The sequence below is a fragment of the Grammomys surdaster genome, unplaced genomic scaffold (assembly GCF_004785775.1).
Source record: "Grammomys surdaster isolate TR1022 unplaced genomic scaffold, NIH_TR_1.0 130, whole genome shotgun sequence".
NCBI lineage: Eukaryota > Metazoa > Chordata > Mammalia > Rodentia > Muridae > Grammomys > Grammomys surdaster.
The window spans coordinates 18,708,333-18,728,369 of record NW_021604588.1 but is presented as its reverse complement, the minus strand read 5'-3'; the positions used below and the strand labels follow the sequence as shown (position 1 = coordinate 18,728,369).

General features: G+C 44.9%; 1 protein-coding gene and 1 non-coding gene across 3 annotated transcripts in view; one reads left to right on the top strand and one right to left on the bottom strand.

Annotated features, from left to right (window-relative positions):
- Window positions 1-20,037, top strand: part of Tgfb2 (transforming growth factor beta 2) — a 92,167-nt gene that overhangs the window by 31,785 nt on the left and 40,345 nt on the right. The gene's annotated exons all lie outside the window — the stretch shown is intronic.
- Window positions 2,724-2,858, bottom strand: LOC114615844. The gene has a single exon (XR_003710529.1). It is a non-coding gene; the product is annotated as a small nucleolar RNA SNORA70 (small nucleolar RNA).

The following is a 20,037-nucleotide window of genomic DNA, read 5'->3' as shown; positions in this document are numbered from 1 at the left end:
AGGGAGGAAGGAAGGAAGAAAGAAAGAAAGAAAGAAAGAAAGAAAGAAAGAGAGAGAGAGAGAGAGAAATTAAGGAATATACTAGACAGACCTCCCACACTTGTGCATTGTTTGATATTGTGGAGTGACTATGTCACCAGAAGCCATTTATAGATTGTGTGTAATCTCAGTCAATATCCTCATGCTACTTTTTCAAAGAAGTAATAAAAAACCACCAATTTATATAGTCTTTTTCTTTTTATAAGTTAGGGGAAGTTCCACATCCCTAGGGCACAGAAGGAGCAGAGAGAAGAGACTTCCCAGCCCTTATGAAAAATGGGAAGCTGTTCTTTGGAGGCTTCTCACCCCCAGCTGCAGGAATACTTGGGTGAGACCCTGCTCCCTCAGCGAGTTCAAGCTACTGTCACGAGGGCTGTAAAGGGACACTCGGGCCTAAGTTCTCATATCTATAGCCAGACTTCACGAGTATTTTTAGGGCCCCCTTTGTCTCAATCTTATTTCTGCTTGAGACTTTTACCACATGTAGCCTGTGTTGAAATGACTTTAAACCTACTCACCCAGCGGTGGGGGAGGGGTTAGATCAGAGCTACAGCCTTTAAATAGAGGGTTTTTCCTTCTTTTTAATTTTTTTTTTTAATTGCTAAATATCCAACAGGCTGAATGGAGGAAATTCAAGTCTAACCCTGGAGGGGCCCAGTTTAGTCATCTGTCTAGACAGATGGGTGTCTGTAATGGGGCTCCTGTTCCTTTTGCTTTGTGGAACAGAAGGTGGTCCTTCCAGTTCAGCTAGGAAGATGCTAATGTTTTGTTTTGTTGATTGACCACCCCCCTCCCCCCCCCCAAGCTGCTGTCAATAAGCTAAGAAGGGGACTCAACCTCTGGCCAACAATTGTTTTGCATGTGACAATTAAGTTATGAACTAGTGGCAAGAAATACAGGCTTTTCATGAAGAGACCAGGTTAAAATCCAGCAAGCCTGTTCTCCTTTCAGAACCTCACTTTCTTTTCTTTAAAAGGGGGATTTTTTTAAACTTCACTTTTTAATGAATTTTAAAGAAGAGAGTGATCTGACTCACAATGCTTTGTCCCTCCTAGGGGCTGGGCAAATTACCCTTTTTTCATTCATTTCCCGGCTACTGTTGAAGCCAGTAATTTTCCTGCTTTTCTGCTGTGAGAATTCAGTTGAAAAAAGTAGGAGGACCACACGGTTGCCACACACACTGAGAGGCGTGAGCAATGCCACCTCAAGGTAGAGAAGAGCTAAGAGAGGGCCACGTTTCCAGGAGAGTAAAAGAATGTTACAGACACTGTTTAGAAATACAAGGTATCTAAAGACGGTCAGATTCAGAAATTTCAAAAGACATGGCAGCTACCAGGGGTGGTTGGTGGAGGGCATCTGAGCATGGGGATTTTAGACTTCCAGTTAGGCTGAAAGAGTGAGCTCTTGAACTCTACCATACAACAACGTTGAAGCTACTCAGCGATAGGACCACGTTCAGTTAAAGGTGTGCCAGTAGAGAGGATATGAGGTGAGATGTTCTTCCCATCTCCCACCTTCCTTAGAAAAACTGGTCAAAGCCCTGGGTAAGGTGGAGGGGTAGTCCTTGGGAGGGCAGGAAACTTTGAGCTTGCCTGAAAGGACAGTGTGTTAGCAAGGTTTTCTCAAAATAGATACCTAGTGTTTTTAAATTGTGTGCGTGTGTGCATGTGTGTGGCGTTTAATTAGTGTGTGTGTGCTCTTTACATGTGTACAGAGGCCAGAGGAGGACATTGGGTGTTTTGTTCTTCATCTACTTCCTTCTTCCCTTGAGATAGAATCTTTCACTAAGGCTGAAGCTACTGGCTACCTACCTTCCTAGCTCCACTTCCCTGTGGAGGTTACAGGGGTTACATGTCTGTGCAGTCACACCACACCCAGCTTTTTTACAAAGGTGCTAGGAATTGAACTGAGGTCCTGATGCTTGCAAACAATGGTTCTCACTTCCCAGAGCCACCTCCCCCACTCCATCCCTGCCCCTGAGTGGAGAGAAAATTAACTATCTCACTCCTTTACCCTCTCATTTTAAGTTCTGCAGTGGATTGTCCCTGAAAGTCACCACCTGGGACATTTTATATTACATATTCAGTTCATTTTCACCATGCACGCACTGCATTGTGGGAAGACCATTTGCTTGGAAGAGGAAAAACGGGCCTCAAGCAGAAAGGTGCAAAGGAAGGTCCTGTCATGTGGCCTTGGTCTCTAGGCCTATGGATGAGAGAGCGGGCTGGTCCCACTCTCAGATGGGAGATCTTTGGGCTGTCCTTGCTGCTGCAACTGTCTTTCTAAGATGTGGGGTTTATTACTGAATATGGTTTGGCAAGGTAAAGCCCTAAGGGGTTCGAGCTCCACGTCTCACCCACCCTCGGAAACTGCGGTTTGACTGCGGATGCGTTTGACCCCACAGCCGCCGTGGATGAGCCTCTTCTTAGCGACTGCGTGTCTTCAGATCCCTCTGCATTATGACACTGGGTGAAGCTTCACTTCTTTGAGACGTGGATCTGGCAGCCAGGGAACTTGAACTTGGCTTTAAGCAGAACCTAGGCTACATGTTTCTTCTTGTTGCAGACGGACAGGCCGACCTGGCCAGTGTGAATCTTGGCCACAGTGCCCTGGGGCTTCCCTAAGGCCCCCTGCATACCTTACATACCTGCCACTGAGATCAGAGATGTGAACATCCGCCAGAAAACTGTCCTCAAGGTCCCTTAGAGCAATCTACACAGTTAACAGGCTGCACACACTCTCAAGGAGGCTGCTGCTTGTGGCCGTTGCACACCAGGTCCCTATGAGGAAAGGAAAATGACTGGCTTAATTGACTGAAGAATTTTTATTAATTCTGATGTCACAATTTCATTAGCCCTGCCTTCAAGCAGTTCATATTCTATTTGCTGAGATAGACTTGGAAAAGAACTATAACACACAAAGCAGATATGTTTTTGAAAAAATACTAAGTGGGTTTATAGGCTCAACACAATGTGAACACACGGGAGAGGGGGGCTGTCAGATAAAAGCAACCTGTGAAGGAAAGTTTTCCTCAGGTTGAGAGAGCCCAGGTCCACCACAGCCACAAACAAAGGAAGGGAAAGCAAAGCTTCAGCCGCAGAGGAAAGGAGACACCTATGACATCAGCAAACCTTTTCCCGCCCCACGCTGTGGTTCTTGACATCCACAGCCGCTGAGTTGAATCCCACCAGAACCCAGCGCTTTGCAAGACTGTGGATATGGTACCTTTGAGTCATGTCTCTTTCAATACAACAGCAATCAATAAAACTCCCCAGGAAAATGTGGTTAACCACAAGGACATCCCTCCCCACCCCCACCCCCATGTCAGCACTGTGATTCATTCAGCCCTGTGCTTCTAATATTATGTCACACTGGGAGGTACGTACCCTTCTTCAAGTAAAGAACAGAAGTCCTACTCTTTTCTGGCATCCGGCTTCTCTGCCTAGGACCCCTGGAAAGCTGAGACCTACTCAGTACTTGTGTGGGTGGCTCTGTCCAGGGAAACTCCTACTCGGATCTTGGATCTCGAATCTCTGGATAACAGGTTGGAAAAGATGCAGTCTGCAGTCTCCTGAAGGTGTCACTGAATTAGAAGCTGCTCTGGCCTCTTCCCACATCTTCATTAAAATAAGTGCTGAGCCTAGGCCTCCCCTGGTCACCATCTCTGTGTCGCTCATTAGAAACACATATGGTTTCACTATGTTTTCCTTACTTGTTAGGGGATAAATTCTGACTACCTGGAGAGGAATGGGTGATGCAAAATGAATCCTGCTTGTGCGTGTGCGTGTGCGTGTGTGTGTGTGTGTGTGTGTGCGTAGCTATTCTGACGTCTGTGCTGGAGAAGACCAGGATGAACGCAGGCTGGGCTACAATACCGTTTACACCTTTCTTTATGTACCTTTAGTTCATTTCAAGAAAAGCCCCATTGCACCTAAAGCCTTTCCTTAAAGAACTAGTTACCCTTTACCGAGAACCGGCTATGTTCCTTTTATTCACACTTGGTGTTTGCTCAGCAGTAACAGAGATACTTAGGAGATCTTCTGGTGGCCATCATTTTCTGAGACTTTGATTCATTTAATTCTGGCAATCATGGGATTTGTATTTTCTTCACTTCTCTTTCGAAGAAACCAGGACAGAGAGAGGCTAAACTACTTTTTCAGATGATTAAGTGGCAGGACCTTGACACCCACGCACGGAGGATACCACTGTCTCTCATTCTCATTAAGGGGAAGCTCAAGTCTAATTATGTCACCCAAGGCTCCAGTGCCATCAATGTATCAGATCATAAACCCTTGAGAGAAAATGACCTAGGTCTAACTATTTGAATAAAGAGATTCCTGTCTAGAAATAGATTCCTTTTGACCTAAAATTTCGAATCAAAGTGCATCGAATATGCTAGGGTCTCAAACTGAAAGGAGGCTGCCTTATGCAAAATTCTCGTTAGGAGACTTTTTTTTTTTAAATACTAAGTCCTCTGATTAGTGAGCAGTCCAATGTTTATAAAGCTGGAAGATTTTCAGTATCTTTATTTGAATTGCACAAAGTGGCCAAATGTAGTTTGGCCCCAGGCTGCAGTGTGTGTGTGTGTCTTGGTGCCAAGACCCTACTGAGCTCCGCCCGAGATGCCGAGCGTTCCAGCCCTGTTACCTTGTAAGAGTGATATTTAACAGATTTTTTTTTCCCCTGAGATGAGGAGCAGAGACTGAATAGCACAGGTGCTGGTTGGCCTGCTGGATGTGGGCTCCATAATCAGAGGCATATTTGGGTGGGGCATTACCTGGGAAAGTAAACAAAGGTTTGCCACAAACAATCCTTCGCAGGCAACTCAGGATACAGGAGGAGATAACAGAGGTGAACCACCTGGGGTGCTCATCACGTGCAGTACAGTGTTGAATATTTTGCTTTGATGCTTCTGTTTTATCCTCACCATCTCTAAGATAGACTCTGCTCAATCTTCCTCTCTTCATGGAGAAAGCGCATGGGAGTCACATACATGACCTACTGTTAACCCTGTGCTGTCCTAAGGTCCCTAGTTAATATGTTAGCACAGCTGGTATAGGGCCAGCAATGCTAATAACTAATGCATCCTGCAGAACCAAACAGGCCAAGGAACCCACCATGTCTTCCATTCTTTTCCCTTCTCTAACCATCTCATATACCCTAGGAGTCAGATGTCTTACATTCCTGGAAACTGAATCAAAGCTTCAGTCATTTGCTAAAGGCCACACTGGTGTGTGGTGGAGCCAGGGGTAGAATCCATGCGTGCTGAATCCCAAACCTTAAGTCTCTTTACATCTTCATTTGGTACCAATGACAAGATTACAGACAAACCCTGGAAGTCTGGGCCAGCTGGGCTCTCTATGACATCTGTTAGCATTCTGTCTAAACTCCGCCCCACAGTTACCTGGCAACAGCCAGGTAGGCCTGCCCACTATAAAAGGGGCTGCTTGTCCCCCTCCTCTCTCTCTTGGTCTCTTGTTTCCCTCTTGCTCTCTCTTGCCTTCTTGTTCCCACTCTCCTCTTGTCCCTTACCCCCTCTCTCCCCATTCCCTTACCCCTCTCTCTTCACGTGCTCATGGCCAGCCTCTATGAGTACTTCCCTACTCCCTCTCTCTCTGCCTTTTGCTACCTCTACTACCCTCTTGACTCCCCTCCCCATATTCTGAATAAACTCTATTCTATACTATACCTTCTTGTGCCTGGTCCCTCAGGGGGATGCCTTAATATGGGCCCTCTGAGACATCCCCTTTCCCCATACCTCATCACCCCTCCATAGAATATACGCCTTCTCTCTTTATCTTTTTATAAACACATCAACATCTCTGAGGGAGAGTAGGTTCGAGGGCAAGCAAGATTGTTCAGGGGGTAGATGCACATGGTGCCAAGCTTGCCCACCTGAGTTCTGTCCCCAGATCCACATGGGTGAAGGAAAGAGACAACAGCTACTACATGTCTGCCAACCTATATACATGTTCTGTGGCACACGTGGACATGTGCATGTGCACATTCTCACTCACAGATGTGCACACTTATGCACAATGTGCCCACAATATATATATATATATATATATTGTTCAAAATATATATATATATATATATATATAATTTAAAGGGGTTGTGGGATCTGAGGCAGTGTTTTAGAAATTTATATTGACCACTGTGTCTGTAAGAGCTTCCAAATGAGATCTTTTTGGTAGGTGTGTCTATTTGTATGTGTGCATTCGAGTGCATGTGTGTGTGCACATGTGTGTGTGTGTACATGCACGAGTGTGTACATGTGTGTGTGCATGAAAGCATGGGTGCATGTACATGGGAACATACACGTGCACAGGTGCATTTGAGACTAGAGCAGGGGAGAATTAGTTTCAGATTGAAGAAATCTCTAGGTGGCAGAGGTGTGCACATGCCTGGCCCCAGCTAACTCCCATCCCTTTCTTTACCTGATGACCTAAGGTTAAGGAGACACCCAGCAGGTTGGGTTGCCATTGTTACCCTTGATTCACCCACAGAAAGAGACCCACATTGACTTTGAAGTGCTTTTGTGAAAATGAAGCCTTCCTTCCTGCCAGGCAAGGTCCTCTCGAGTCCTCCACCCCCTGCAGTGCCAGGGCTGCAGTCCAAGAAGGCTGGAAACACAAACAGAAGGGCCTCGGTCCCCCAGAGCCCCTTGCAGGAGTCCTTTATTCAGCTACCAGTCCTTTCACCTCAGAAGGTTCTGCTTTGGTTGAATCTCACCCCAAAAGCAATATTTTTTAGCCAGAGGTGGAAAATTCTAGAAGCAAAGGTGTGAAGTGAAGCTTTTTGGTGAGTGGTGTTCATGGAAGAGCAGTCATCCCTAGCATGGACGAGATGTGCTCCAAGACACACATTTAGGCTCAGCAGGGCTGTATTCACAAAGGTCCTCGAGGGCCACTACTGACTTGATGGTGTTTCTAAGCAACCCCTGGGACTTCTTTAGTCAAGTTCTAAGCAACTTCTTTAGTAAAGCAGGGAGTCAGAGTTTTTCTTTGTGGAAAGTCAGGTTGTTTTCTCTGCCCGTCTCACAATGCCACTGTGTCCTGTGAATATTGGGATATGAGGACCAAACCCAAGGGCTGATTTTCCATAATTAGAAATGTTCAGGTAAAAGTGACTAGCTTGAAATGAAGCACTGCCCTTTGGGTAGAAAAGCTGGTTTTATGTGATCGAGGGACTCTGTTTGTTGTCCTGGGAGTTCTTTGACTACCTGGGTTTATTGTCTTGCTTGTTCCTTGACTATTTGCATTGATTGTATTGCTAGTTCTTCAACCTAGAACTGACCTTAATACTTGTATGTAATTTAAATAGTACAAAAACAAAAAAGGAGGAGGAAGGATGGGCAGGGGGAGGGGAATGGGGGTAACATTGGAAATGTAAATAAATAAAATATCAAATTAAAAAAAAAGAAAAGCTGATTTTGGGAGATGAGTTCTTAAAGCCATCAGTCAGTCCCTGTCCTAGCCTAAGGCTCAGGTCATCCTCAGGCACCACAGTGTTCTCTACTCTTCAGAGAGGGTCCCTTCGAAAACAGAGGTGTAAGGCACAGGCTGTGCTGTTTCTCTTTTATCTACTCATCTCAACTTTAGAAAACAGGCATCTATGACATGCTGAGGGGTTCCTTACCCAGTCCAACCCTACTGCATGAATAGGCCCAATTCTGGCAGATTCTGAAATCTCTGCTGGTCAGCATTTGCTGGAACAGGTGTTTTCCAATGACTCTGCTAATGGCCTAAAAGGCAAGACACAAAGCATGGATCTGCTCTCCTATTGCAATAGCAGACTGCATTAACGAGACAAGGACAAAATTGTCCAAGAGTGATTGCTGGCTTGACTTCCAAAAGTTCTGTGTGTGTGTGTGTGTGTGTGTGTGTGTGTGTGTGTGTGTGTCTCACAGGCAATGAGGCAATGAATGACATGTGGCCTCTTTTGACATTGGGTATCTTGATAAGAATTCCCAAGAATTGGCACTCCTTGTTTGAACTATGTATCCACTCACCAATCATGAGTGTGCGGGGTGTTTTTGTTTCTTTCTTTTTTAATTAAAGGGTTTAACCACAGCTATTGTGTAGGGGACTCACAATATGTGGGACACAGGCCATGAGTCAGGAATTACACAGTTTGAAGTTGCAGTAGAACCAGCCAGCGACTTCTGAACTTTCCATGGAGGGTATTGCAAGTAGGAAGCACTGCCTTCGAGTTCCCCATCAGGAAAGGTGGAACTTGGGCATGTGCTGGGGAGAAAGGCCTGCATTCTGATCTTCAGAGTCACTGTGCATTGGCCATTGTGCACCAGCTTGCTCTCTGCCTTTGCACTCCTTCCCACACCTCAGAGCTTAGCATTTGTGCAAACTCCGTGGTTATTTTAACAGGTTTATAGCAATGAGATGTACAGAAAGTTTATGGAAAGGTTATTTAAACCACATATGGCAATTCAGTCACCACCCTTCCAGAACATGTTGATTCATTAAAAAGAAGAAAAGGCAGGGTTGGGGATGTGGTTCAGTGGTAGAGCTCTCAGCCAGCATAGGCAAAGCCCTGAGATCCATCCCTAGCACCTGGGGAAGATGGCGAGATGGGAAGAGGAGAGAATGCCATTAAACATCCTAAGTATTTTGAACGCCAAAATACCAAGTATGTGTCTTATTTTTAATGAATTTTTTCATAATTCATTGTTTTATAGGACTGGAGGTTCTTTTCTTTCATAAGGAATTAATCCACGTAGCTGTGTGTATTGAAGTAGATGCAGAACGATGAGAACGATACAGGAGAACAGCTAATGCACGTTCACGGAATATTTGAAAGTAATAGTCAGGCAAGCGCATCAAATGCACTCTAGTCTCTCTTTTAAAAACATTTAATTCTGTGTGTGTGTACTTCAGCACAGTGCTATATGTGCTGGAAGAGAGAGTCAGATCCCTTGAGCTACAGTTACAGGTGGTTGTGAGCTGCCAGGTGTGGATGCTGAGAACTCAGACCTTTTAGAACAGCAAACATCCTTAACAATTTTGGGTAGTAAGTTCTACCTGAATCTTAAAATGAAGGCCTGACAGTGTACTATAAACCAGTTCTTTTCTCGCTCCATCACTTACTAGCTGGGTGGTCTCTGATATGTTTAGTTCAGGCAGGATGGTACTGCAGTGTAAGCAAGGACTTTGGAGCCAGGAAAGGCCATGAATGAAAGGAAGGAGGGTTAAGGTAAAGGGATCCCACTGAAGGCTGTTGCTTCAGAGACTGAGGATGTGGTAGCAGGACAGAGAAAAGGGTGAGCTCAAGGACTTTGGCAGTTGTTAGAATGGAGTTGTGTGGTTCGCAGTGTGGCTCCCTCAGTGCAAACTCACAGAACGGCCTCAGTCTCCTAAACCTTAGCCCTAAGCCTTAGTTCCCTCACCTGCAAAATGGTAATGAGGAAGGGATTGCCCTGGGAGGATCCTTCAGACTCCGCTACTGTGATTGGCACCTTGACCTACTGAGACTGGCCTCCCAGGTACTGATTTAACACTTGTTAAATTCACCAAACTTTAAAGTTCATGGACAGTTTGTACGTACTGTAGATTCTGACCATAGAAAGGTGGGTGGTGAAACTCATATCTCTTAAGAACAGTGGTGCTCTTGAACTTGAGGATGATCTGTGGGGAGGATCCACAAACTAGGATTTGAGAATGGACTGCGGGTGCTTGAGAGGTTTCCAGGGAGTGCTCTGCATCCCAACTGTCATCCATAGAGACCATGACAGAGTACACACTGAAGCCTAAGTGATCCCTTCCCAGTTTGAGGCACATGTGGTGAGTGGGAAGGAAAGAGAGTTTAGGACCTGGGTGTCACTCCTGTCTTCTCGATGGTACGTTGTGGTGGCTGTCTTTGGACCTCAGTTGCCTCATCTGCAGGCTGGAAGGTGAAACTCAAAAGTTATTTAAGGGAGCAGAGGATTAGATAAGGATGTGTAATCAGATGCTCATCTGAGGATGGCTTATTCAATATGAATTTGCAATACTACTTCCTTTCATGAGAATGACCTTATTTGGTTCTGGCTAGAGCCCTATGAAGTGACCCACAATTGACAAGCACAATGTTGAGTCTTCTTCAATGTTGCATGACTTCAGAGGCCAGTGGGAATTCCTCCTAAGAGGCAACAGTCCTTGGTCAAAACCCTTGATCCCTTGGCCATGAGACTTGGAAGATTTTCCATGAAGGGTTTAGCATCCACATGTCAGAACTGAGACTGAAGTCTCTTCGCTGTGCTTCAGCAGATAGTTATGAATGGGAAATGACAATAGTCTTGGCTGGAGAGGGCCTGCTGTCATCTCCTTCCAAACCTAAATTGGATTTTCAGAAGCTCCGTGTTACACCGTGATCCTACCTGGCTCCATTTCATCTTTGACTGATGGAGCAATTAAGACTAGCCCAGACTACTGTGTCACAGGACAGTGTGACCTGCTATCCAGTTCGCTCCTTGAATTTCACTACAGGAGACACTGCCTGGTCTCAGGGTGACTTTGGTTCCTTCTGTGCTCTGTTAGAAAGCTCTTCCCTGTGCTAAACTTGAGTTGTTCTTGGATCTTTTTTTCTTTTACCACTGGTATCCCATGAAGGACATCAGAGTATGTCTTTATGGGGTGGAGGAAGAGAAGAGTAGAAACTGTGGGCTTGGAGACATGCAGACTTGAGCCACTATTTTCAGCCAATTATCTGTTTTGGCTTTATGAGGTTGAACTGTGGCTTGTCTCATGGTAAATTCCAGTTCTTCAGTCAGCAGAAGGGTGAAGGTGAAAAACTGATCCTCAGTCTGTACTACCCACACACTGGCATTTATATGAGATATCCTGATGACAAGGGAGGTGATTATGCCCAAGAAAGCACTTTGTCCATGTGTTCAACTGTGAGAAATGCTAATGGCAATTTCATTTGCTGGAAGTTTGTTTATATACCTGGCTTTTGGGAATTTGATCAGTCATTAGTCTTTTATAAAAATGAAACAAAAACTTTATTACATTTGTTCTCTCTCTCTCTCTCTCTCTCTCTCTCTCTCTCTCTCTCTCTCGTGTATACATGTGCTCACATGCTAGTGTACACATGGAAGGACAACCTGAAAGAATTGCTTCTTTCATGTCTTGTGGGCCCTGAGGTTCAGACAGATCATCAGGTCTAGCACAGGCAGAGCCATGTCACCCACACACATCAATGACTTTTGCAACCATAAGAGTAAGTAGTATCCTAAGAGGTGTCCTACTGTGTCATGCTCAGCCCTACCGTGGGCTCCTGATACCAGTAGATACAAGTGGTGAAGCAGAGGTGTCTTTTCCCAAGAGTTTTGATGGGGTTTTGGAGCAGAGAAACAAATGACTCCTGTCCACAGGTTTCCCATACTGCCACTGCCTTGAGACTTGTGACCTCTTCTATATTCCTTTATAGGAGAGACTTATTGATTTCACCTGAGGGTATATATAAGTCTCTTTGTTTTCTTCCAGAATAGTGTTAATACTATGATCTTACATTTATTGAGCATTTTCTATGCTCACATCTATTGACTCTTGTAGTTCTAAGGGTTGTTCTTAGCAGTGAATGCAGTTAGGTTTTGGTTTAATGATACATCATCATTTGCTTGCCCTGACTCAAGGCTGTCTGCTGAAGCCCAGAGAAGAGCCTTTGGTTTTAGTTCTGACATATGGTCATGTTAAAAAGATTCATGACCAAGGGGACACAGGATTTCTGTACAGACCCTCTGTCTCTTAGTGGAAATTTCCACATGTTTCTTTGAACAAGGCACATGTCCTTATGTGTCTATGAACTGAGTGAATATTTTACAAAGTTTTAGTTAGATCCAAATAGCTAATGGCTGTGCTTTGGAAAGTAAGTAGACTTGCTAAAATCGAAATGATGAATAAGAAAGAGGTGTTACCACTCTCTTATTTATGTAACCCTCTCACACCACTGTGAACACCTAAACAGGACTCTGTACTCCACATGACAAATGCTGTCCAAACACAAGGGAGTAGCTGAGTGTGCTTGCACAGAGCTAGAATACTCCCTCTAAGAGATGAGCATGGGCTGGACATTAAAGGGTGGGCAGCATTTCTCTTCTGTAAAGGGTTTCTAGGTGAAGAATGACCGGCGTGTTGGCATGCCAGCAGTGCTTGGCATGTCTGGAGATTGGAAGTGATATGGTCTGCTTAGAGTAGGGAAGAGAGCCCAGTACTGGGCTGCCAAGGGAGTGGGGAGAAGGTGACAGAATGCTCATGCATCTGGAAAGGTAGTTTGGGGCCACGGGGAATAAGAGACAAACATGATGGAATTGTCTGTCTGAGTATTTTAGGTGTGTTGGGACTTCACCTGTTTGTTGGAGGTTAAGGGGGGAAGGGCAATTAACAAATGGAAGTGGGCTTGTTTTCTTTTGCCATAGTCTCATTGGACTGACCTCTGAAGACGTGTGTACTGATTAGCCTTGCTCAATGAAGGCAAGTTTCAGTGCAGTAATAATAACACCTCACCTCTATTTATCATTTTGCATTTAGAAAAACGCAACACTTTCAGCATGCATAGTGATATTCAGCCATGGATGGAGCCCTCCCTCTAAGGTGATCTCAAGTTCATAGGTTCAATGAGGCTATGAGTTTTTCTAAAGTAACATGATTCTGGAGGCAAATGGCAATTCCTCCCAAGACTTAGCAGTCCTGTGTAGAAACCTTTCATCCCATTGGCCATGAGACTTGGAAGATTTTTACTGAAGGGCTTTACATGGCCACATGAGCTACAGCAGAAAGCCTTGAGTCAGGTACAGAATGGCAATGACCTTGGCCAGTGGGAGCCACTGAAGGAGCTTCCTTCCAAACAAGCCTGGCTACTGCAGAGGAGTGCCAACTTTGAACATCAAAGATAGCCAGGTCTCTGCCAGCCACACTTGGTAGAGTCTGGCCCTAAATCTTATTAGATATGAGGGATCTGATTTATGTGTGATGGTGTCATGGTGCCCACAGCAGATCTGTAGTGGAACCCAACCAGCATCCTCTTAAAACTCATCTCTGAGAGCCCCTCCCATGTGGCCCAATTCAGATTCCTACATAGTTCAGGGGTCGATGTACAAGATCTGTTCATGCATGAACTTTTTTTAAATGTCCCTTTACCCTCAGGAGATACTCTGGTTGAAGCCTGGAGGCATATAGTCACCTCTGTGTTGACCCTCTTTATTATATTAGATTCATAAAATGCTTTTAGGATTCCATCTGGACAAGACAGATATTTAGAATGCTGAACATGCCATTGAAATTCATGGGTCTGTCTCGACTCTCCCTTTCTGTGACCAACCCCTCCCAGCCTTAGACTGCATGGACATAAATACAGTGTAGCTACCGAGACAATGTTTTGATGTCCTCTGAAGGAATGGCTGCTGGAACCAGAGGCCCCATACACCCGGAGAAGTGGATGTGGAAACAGACTCTGTGTATAACTGTAGTAGGACTGTAGAAAAGGCACATTTAATTGTAAGTGCTCCCCACTGCCTTCCTAAAATAAAATGTCATATACAGGTGTTTTGATTTTTCAAATAGTGCAGGTTTCTTTTATTTGTTTTTTTAATGTATATATATATATATGTGTGTGTGTGTGTGTGTGGTGTCCCCATGCATGTGTGAGCACACATGTCTGTATGTGTGCATGTGCACATGAGTGCAAGTGTGTGTGCAAGTCAGAAGTACGTATTTGGTGTCTTCTTAATTGCTCTCTGTGCTGCTTGCTGGTTGAGGCAGGGTCTCTTACGGAACCTGGGGTGGGCCGGTTGGGCTAGTCTAGCTATCCAGTTTACCCAGGCTTTCCTTACCTCTGTGTCAAGTTCACTCAGTGGCTTTTGTGTGAGCTCTGAGGCTCCAAATCCAATCCTCATGTTTGTGCACTGAATACTTTATCTCCTGAGCCATCTCTTGAGCCCCAGTCTGTGTTGGCTTGCGTCAATTGCCTGCTAGATATGAACTGAGCTCTTGGTGGAAAGACAGTCACTGTTGTCCTGTATCCAGAGGGATATTTAGTGAGCACAGTAAATGTCAGGACAATTATGGGTTGTTTTGAGCACCAGAAAGTAATTTTTGTCCCTGAGTCTGATAATCATTTTGGTACCTGTACTATGTTGCCCATTGCTGTAGCTGCCTGGAGGCCATCATGAACAAAAGAGTAAAGCCCATCCAAAGACATCTTCATACTGGGGTGGGGGAACCCTCTCAGAGGAGAAGGGGGGATAGAGGGAGGGTCTCTGTGAGGGGGGCAGCTTTGATGTAAATAAATAAATTAAAAAAGACATCTTCATCCCAAAGACATCTTCATCCCTGATGGAACCCCAGCATAAGCTCTCTCTTACTTTTCCTTCCCCCCTCTCTCTTTCTCTTTCTTTCTTTCTTTCTTTCTTTCTTTCTTTCTTTCTTTCTTCCTTCCTTCCTTCCTTCCTTCCTTCTCTCTCTCTCTCTCTTTCTCTCTTTCTCTCTTTCTCTCTTTCTCTCTTTCTCTCTTTCTTTCTTTCTTTCTTTCTTTCTTTCTTTCTTTCTTTCTTCCTCCTTTTTTCTGTCTCATTCCCACCTCCAGGCCATTCCCAAAGTACTGTACAGGGAAGGTCGTTGTTTCCTGTCAGCTGCTGGCAGCTGACCACTGAACATAAGTCATCCTCCATCCTGGTCCCTTCAGGTACTGTCACCCTCAGGCTGCTGTGCACTTACAGGAAGATGCTTCTGCCCTTGGCACTGAAAAGATCCGTTCACAGAAACAACCAAGAGAAGAAATCCTTTCAAGGCTGGTTGAAAGGAAGCTTATATGTTTAAATGTTACTGTATCTCTTCAGGCTGGAATATGATGAAGATTTCAGAATTGGCCTCCTTAGCCTGCTACATTTAGCACACTTGCCATAGGGGATGGTGTAACCCCACTGGTTGCTTTGTTTTCCTTCACAAGGGAAGCTAGACTTCAATTCTGGAATTGTCTTAGTCATTGTTGTGTTACCGAGAAGAAACAGTATGACTAAGGTAACTCTTATGAAAGAAAGCATTTAATCAGGGGCTGGCTTACAGTTTCAGCGGCTAGTCCATTATTATCTTGGTGGGGAGCCTGGTGGAAGGTGTGGTGCTGGAGCAGTAGCTGAGAGCTCTGTCCTAATCTGCAAGCTAGTAGTGCAGGGGTAGGGGGGAGACAGAGACAGAGAGACTGAGCCTGTCACGGGTCTTTCAAACCTCAAAGCCCCTCCCCACAGTGACATACTTCCTATACTTCCTCCAACAAGGCCACACCTCCTAATCCTATCAAAGAGTTCCACTTCCTGGTGACCAAGCATTCAAGTCTAAGAGCCTACGAAGGCCAGGCCGGTCTTATTTAGAGCACCTCAGGGATCAAAAGGGAATCTTTCTAATGTGTTATTTAGTCTTTGCAAGGGTCTAATAAGACCACTGTAATATGAGAAGAGGTTAGTGTCTTCTGTCATATAGCTCCTATCCCCTGACACAATGAGAGCTCCCATTGACTTCAGGGTACAGGTGAAGAAGCAGAACTCATCTTAACTTCCCACCTCTGTACCTTTGGTTACTGTCAACTTTACACAAGTTCTGCTTGTCTGTATGGACACTCCGCTGTGGCACTCTGGGACTCTGCTCTTACCCTATCACGCTGGCAAAATAATGATCTGTCTTCTACAAAACTCTTTATTAAAAGATGATTTAGTAAATAGTGTTAGAAGGAGGTACTGGCTTGTTTTATGTGTCAACTTGATCCAAGAATCATCAAAGAGGAAGGAGCCTCAGTTGAGGAAATGCATCTATGAGATCCAGCTGTAAGGCATTTTCTCAGTTAGTGATCGATGGGGGAGGGCCTAGCCTATGCTGGGTGGGGCTATCCTTAGGATGGTGGTCCTGGGTTCTATAAGAATGCTGACTGAACAAACCATGTTAAGTAGACTTGTAAGAGGCACCCCTCAGTGGCCTCTGCATCAGTTCCTGTTCCCTGGAGCCTAGCCTGTTTGAGTCCCTTCATGACTTCCTTCAATAATGAACAAAATGGAAGAAAACCAAATAAACCCTTTTCTCTCCATCTTGATTTCTGGTCATGGTGTTTCATGGCAGCATTAGAAATCCCAGCTAAGACAAATACATAGGAAAGCAGTTGGTGACAAGATTAAATGGTCATTTATGCTATTCCATTTATCCAGCAGCCTATGCGGGACCAGGGCTATGAGGGGGTGTCTGAAGCCCACTGAGTTTTGATTCCAGTCAAGAAGTTTACTCCAAGCTTCTTAAAATAAGCAGAGATAACTCTCAAGCTTACCAAAAAAGGAAACTCGTTATCTCTTAAGAATCCTCTTTCCATTCTTAAAATCACAGTGCTATCTAAGTTTGCTGCCTTCTTCAAATAGATTGGAACTAGTTGGATTAACTCTTTGGACTCTCTGGGTATTGTTTTTATTCAGTCTCCTTTCCCAGCATCCCTCAGAGTGGATTAAAATGTGGACAGTCTATGGCCTCTCTACACAAAAATGATGCCATTGCAGCCCAGCCGTAGGGTTGCCCTCACCTAGTTCAATTGTTTAAGTAGCGTGTTCAACATTTAAAAGGGCTTGGCTATGGGCTGCTTCTGCAGTGAAGACTCTAAAGACTCTTTTTTTCCCCCCTCTTATAAATGGTGGCCCGACCTTGAAGCACAGAAAGCTGCTTGGCACCCAAATGAACAGGATTCTTAAAATAAGCCTCACACCCTGGCCGTGCTCCAGAGTTCCTGCGTGGTACGGTTCATCTGGATTCCTGTAATTCCTATATGCTCCCATATCTTAATTGCCCATAGCTGTGTCGCCAGTACAAACAGGATGAGGGACGAGTGCACACCCTGTGCAAGTACCCACCAGCCCTAAGAAAGCTCCATCCTGGAAACCTCTAGTGTTTTCTGTAAGATTCCAAGTGGTTATCTACTGAAATGCCGATGGAGATAGCGAGGAATTTAGGGATCCTTCCCGGCAAGTCAGACACCTCACCGTCTTTACAGTCCAGATGGAGAGCTACCATTTAAGCGTAAAGAAAACTCTAAACTAGTATCCAGACTTTGAAGGATATGTATTTGGAAGCCAGTCTCGGAGTACTGCCTAGTACAGGTTGGGAATGCTGGAATAAAGTGAGTTCCAGAACTTTCCTACTGTCTGTTTTCAGTAGGGGCACAACTGGCCTGATGACCTACTTTGAAGTGTGCCACTGGGTAAATCAGAAGCCCCATCATGATGACAAGTGACACCCTAGCCTTAGACTCGGCTGCTGTGTGTAGAATTGAGCAGTTCAGTGCACAGAGCCTGGAGGAATGAGTTTAGCATGCACTGGGGTGTGTATCCACTTCAACACCCATTCAACACTTTGTTTCTTATCTGTGAATTTACGTTATCAATTTACGTTACCTGTCTCCTGAAACATTATTTAACAAACTGATACACAGGCTGGCTGTGCCAGCCTTCAAATTCCTCTCAGTGAGTTCTACTCCAAAATCAGCTTCAGCAAAATTAAACACATGCAGAATAGTGGAATAGTGATAAATGAGGAACACTGTACACACAGACGCCTCAGGGCATCAGTGCAGGATGATGGTGTCTTGGCCAGAAGTGGTGCCCCACCTTTAATTCCATCCCCTGTGAAGCTGGCAGAGCTCTCTCTGTGCTGATCCAAGCCAGCGTGATCTACATAGCAAGTCCCAGACTAGCCAGGGCTACTTAGTGAGATCCTGTCTCAAAAAAAAAAAAAAAAAAAAAAGATGGGGAGGAGGGGGCTATAAATTTGTTCATGGAATCGTAGTGTGGATACAAAAGTGAAAATAAAAATATCTACAATGTGAGGTGTAGGTGTTAAAAAAAAAGGTACAAGTTCTGAGCAGGTAACAGTTCCCTATTGTGCCTCTATGATTGTGTTTAGGATTAATTTTAATATTGGGGCAAAAAGAACGAGGAAAAGTGAATATGAAAAACAGCAAAAGGAAATAGAAACTATCTGCATAGAAACGAGATGAGGAGGAGAAGACATGAGAACTGGCCTCAGAATTTTTCATCAAGACTGAGGGGACTCAGAAGCCCTTCTCTTAGGGAGCAGAGCTGGGCCTCTCCTGAAGCCCCGTGCTTGGCCCTTGATAGAGAACGTTTGTACATGAGGAGCTTTCAGAGGCTGCTGTGCTGAGTCTGAGTTCGGACAGTCAGATGGGGTCAGATGCCAATGACCCTGCGCACACTTGAGGGACGCAGGCAGCCCCTCCGCACATGCTCACACCACCCCGCAGGGCTGCAGAGAGTGAGCGTCACGGCTGCATTGGCTTCACCTCCTTCAGACTGGTTCATCAGAATCATCGATTCCTTTTCATGCTCTTTCTCTGCCAAGCCATGGATTTAAGATGCTCCCACTAACAGCCCATGCCACTGGGCTCGGTTGGCAAACAGCTTGCAATTCTAGCAGGGTGTGCCCTGCCACTTATTAACGGCAGCTTTAAGGCAGAGCAGTGTATCAGCACAGTGCCTCAAAGTAATTAAGTGACTGCCTTTCAAAAAGGGAGAGAAAAAAAAAGCCCTAAGTGAGAAGCGCACAGAAAACAGGAAGAACCCATACTGCTGTAATGGTTACTTTTTTGTCGACTTGATACAAACTAAGACCATTGGGAGAGAGGGAACCTCAGTAGAGAAAACTGGCCTGTAGGCAAGTCTGAGGGCACATTTTTCTTGATCAATGTCTTAAGTGGAAGGGAATATCTCATAGGGGCAGTGCCATCCCTGGGCAGGTGATCCTGGTGGCTGACCATGAGCCCCAGGTACAAGGGAGTAAGCAGCGCTCTGCTTCTGTAAGGAAGTGTGTCTGCTTCAACTCCTACCTCGAGTTCCATTCACTTCCATTCACTATTGGCCATGAGCTAGGAGGGAGCTGTAAGCTGAAGTTAAAGCCTCTCCTCTTTAAGTTGCTTTTGGTTGTGGTGTTTTATCACAGCGATAGAGAGTGAACTAGCACCCTAGCTCTGTTGGTTGATTTTATTTGTTTGCTTGCTTGCTTGATTTTAAGATTTGGGCAATGTTGTCAGACTGGCAAAGAGCTGCACTGCCTGTGGTATACACAGAGATTACTACAGAGCCTCAAGAGGGGGCATTGTCCCAGCAGAGAGAATGCCAGGGTTTGTCCCTCTATGCTGTTTGCAGCACAGGAAAGTGAGATCGCCCCACAAAGAGTTTTAACCCATGCTTTGCCAGTTTGGTGGAACTTTAGAAAAATCTTTCTCTCTCTGGTTCTTCTTTTGTAAAGAGAAAGAAAAAAAAATAAAATATAGTTCTTATGAAGGGACCCAGGGTGACTTTTAAATTGCTCCAGTGAGATTCACTAAAGCAGTCAGCACATGTTGATGTCTTTCTGTTGGGCTTGTTTGCAGTGATTGCTGTTCTCTGCCGTAGTTGTACAAATAATGATGTTGTGGGGCCATAGCCTCTTTAGCTGCATTGGTGCTTCAGAAAGGTGACTGGATGTCAGGGAGCAAGATGTACATCTGCTTTGGTATGTATGTATGCATGTATGCGTGCATGTATGTATGTATGTATGTATGTATGCATGTATGTATGTATGTATGCATGTATGTATGCATGTATGTATGTATGTATGTATGTATATATGTATGTATGTATGTATGTATGCATGCATGTATGTATGTATGTATATATGTATGTATGTATATATGTATGTGTTGAATGTTTTGCCTACATGCATGTGTGTGCACCGTATGCATGTAAAGCCAGAGAGACCAGAAGAGGGTATCAGATCCTTGATAATTGGGGTTGCACTGAGTTGTGAGCCTCCACGTGGGTGCTGGGGATTGAACTCAGGTCCTACGCAAAAACAGCCAGGTCTTGTCACCCTTGAATGCTCCCCAAAGCATAGTTTAAAGGGAAGAAAGAAAGAAGAGAAAGAGAACCCAATAGAAGAGACAGGAGAAAAGGAGAGGGAGAGGGAGAGGGAGAGGGAGAGG